Source organism: Mandrillus leucophaeus, unplaced genomic scaffold (assembly GCF_000951045.1).
Source record: "Mandrillus leucophaeus isolate KB7577 unplaced genomic scaffold, Mleu.le_1.0 Scaffold122, whole genome shotgun sequence".
NCBI lineage: Eukaryota > Metazoa > Chordata > Mammalia > Primates > Cercopithecidae > Mandrillus > Mandrillus leucophaeus.
This window is the reverse complement of record NW_012100543.1, coordinates 3,825,588-3,828,667: the sequence shown is the minus strand read 5'-3', so window position 1 is coordinate 3,828,667 and position 3,080 is coordinate 3,825,588. Positions and strand designations below refer to the sequence as shown.

Below are 3,080 nucleotides of genomic sequence, written 5' to 3'. Positions count from 1 at the left end.
CATTTTCTAGGCTTGTGTTTTATATTTTTGCCAATTTATTGCTTAGATAAAACAGCATGAAACTCACTGTTCAGCATTCTGTTGGAACTACAGGGTAACTTCCACTACGTGATACTATAGCTCTCTTTCTCTAAAACTTGAGCTTTCTGTCCTGCAATTGTTTTGTTTTTCTGTTTTTGGCAGCTGCATTGTCTCTTTAAAATCAGCAATGCGTGCTCACTGGAGATGGAAACAATGTTACTAAATACTCTGGTAAATTTTTAAAAGCATACTTCCTTCCTGGAACTAAACTATAAACCAAAACCCCATTTCATATTATTATTATTATTCCTATGAAGCCTTGTTAAATATAATGCTTTCGAAGCGGGAGCTAATATTAATTACTACTTAATGGCTTCAAGTTCAGTTTCACTGCAAAGAACATTTTCTAGAAATTATATCCCCAGCAAGGGAAAATGTTTGAACCCACTGCTATTTGTAGCTAAATAATATAGTGAAACTAAAATTGTTAAGTAACCAACAGGCATCTTAATAATCCGGGTTTTTTAGCTCAAGTGGCCAAGGCAAGATGGGTCAAAGTCAGAGTGGTGTTCATGGTCCTGGAAGTGGCAAAAAGGATGACAAGGACAAGAAAAAGAAATATGAACCTCTGTACCAACTAGAGTGAGGAAAAAGAAGAAGAAAACAAAGGGACCAGATGTAGCCAGCAAACTGCCACTGGTGACACCTCACACTCAGTGCTGGTTAAAATTACTGACGTTAGAGAGAATTAAAGACTATCTTTTCATGGAGGAAGAATTCATCAGAAATCAGAAACGAATGAAACCATTAGAAGAAAAACAAGAGGAGGAAAGATCAGAAGTGGATGATCTGAGGGGCACCCTGATGTCAGTAGGAACCTTGGAAGAGATCCTTGATGGCAATCATGCCATCATGTCTACATCTGTGGGCTCAGAATACTGCGTCAGCATTCTTTCATTTGTAGACAAGGATCTGCTGGAAACTGGCTGCTCTGTCCTGCTCAACCACAAGGTGCATGTTGTGATAGGGGTGCTGATGGATGACACGGATCCCCTGGTCACAGTGATGAAGATGGAAAAGGCCCCTCAGGAGACCTATGCCGATACTGGGGGGTTGGACAACCAAATTCAGGAAATTAAGGAAGCTGTGGAGTTTCCTCTCACTCATCCTGAATATTATGAAGAGATGGGTGTAAAGCCTCCTAAAGGGGTCATTCTCTATGGTCCACCTGGCACAGGCAACATCTTGCTATCCAAAGCAGTAGCAAACCAAACCTCAGCCACTTTTTTGAGAATGGTTGGCTCTGAACTTATTCAGAAGTACCTAGGTGGTGGGCCCAAACTCGTATGGTAATTGTTTTGAGTTGCTGAAGAACATGAACCATCCATCGTGTTTATTGATGAAAGTGGTGCCATTGGGACAAAAAGGTATGACTCAAATTCTGGTGGTGAGAGAGAAATTCAGTGAACAATGTTGAAACTGTTGAATCAGTTGGAGGGATCTGATTCTAGGGGAGATGTGAAAGTTATCATGGCCACAAACCGAATAGAAACTTTGGATCCAGCACTTATCAGACCAGGCTGCATTGACAGGAAAATCAAGTTCCCCCTGCCTGATGAAAGGACTAAGAAGTGCACCTTTCAGAATCACACAAGCAGGATGACACTGGCCGATGACGTAACCCTGGATGACTTGATCATGGTTAAAAATGACCTCTCTGGTGCTGACATCTAGGTAATCTGTATAGAAGCTGGTCTGACGGCCTCAAGAGAATGTAGAATGAAAGTAACAAATGAATACTTCAAAAAATATAAAGAAAGTGTCCTTTATAAGAAACAGGAAGGCACCCCTGAAGGACTCTATCTCTAGTGAACCATAGCTGCCATCAGGAAAATGGTTGGGAGATTTCTCCACCCCTAAAAAGGATGAGGTTGGGGGAGTTGCCCAGAGGAATCCTTGTTCCCATTGATTTTTATTAGCAAAACATCCCATGTCTTTTGGAGTATGATGTGTAAGTGCCCATTGGGTGGCCTTTGTCAGTCACTGTGCAGCAGTCTGCTTCCCAATAGAGTGCGCTCTTTCACAATAATAATAATAATAGTAATAATAATTATCTGGGTTTCTGTCCATTTGTTTATTTATTTGATTTTTAATCTTAGGATGCTTTACGTATTCACTGCCTAACATCAAAGGGAAAAATATGACCAATTTAATTCCTAGTGATGTTATTATTGACATTACCAATAGCATATAGAATAATTACAAAAAATTCAAGATGTATAAGCCTAGGTGTGAATCCTGATAACTTTCCCTCTGTATGATGCTGAGAAAGTTGCTTAACCTCTCTGAGTTTCAGGGATGACTTATGTTTTAAGTGAGATAGTGCATTTTAAATACTCGCCACAGTACCAGATACCAGCTGCGCTTTCAATAAATAACGCCTGCTGTTATTGTCGTCCTCTGTGGTCACTCTGCTGGCAAAGCTGTCTTGAGAGATAGCCTAAAATAGATCATCTTAAACTGGAAATAAGAAAAAGGGCTTAATGTAATGGGAAAAACTAAAACATTATGATGGTGACTAGCATACGTTTGCCCCCTGCTTATTTCCCTAGGTAAATCTAAAAAGTTCTTTTGTAGCTGGTGGTCAATTCTACATAATAAAAATATGGAAATTTACTAGGGAGGCTTAGAGCATTCCATGAAGGAGAAGGTCTGAGCCACTGAAGCCCAGCTGCCCAAATTACAAGCAAGCCAGCTGGTAGGAGAAGAAGAAGCAGGGGAAATTGTGGAATAACACACACTGTGAAAATCTAACATGCATGTAAGGCTGCAGTCTAGAGGAGACTTACCAGCCTTTTCTACGCTCTTTCTAATCACCTGGCTTGATAGAGAAAACCTTTGCGGATTTTATAAAAGTGGATTCTATAAAAAGGTTCAGAGAATGAATGTTCTACCATGGCTGTGGAATGATTTTTTGTGTGGAGACAATGGTTGAAGAACCCGGTCTACACTAGAATCAAGTCTATTTTCAGGGATAAAACATGGTGAGCTCCAAAAAC

The 3,080-nt window shown here is 40.2% G+C and overlaps 1 pseudogene; it reads left to right on the top strand.

Annotated features, from left to right (window-relative positions):
• Positions 1–568: 568 nt before the first annotated feature.
• LOC105533078 lies at positions 569–1,890 on the top strand (annotated as a pseudogene).
• Positions 1,891–3,080: the final 1,190 nt, after the last annotated feature.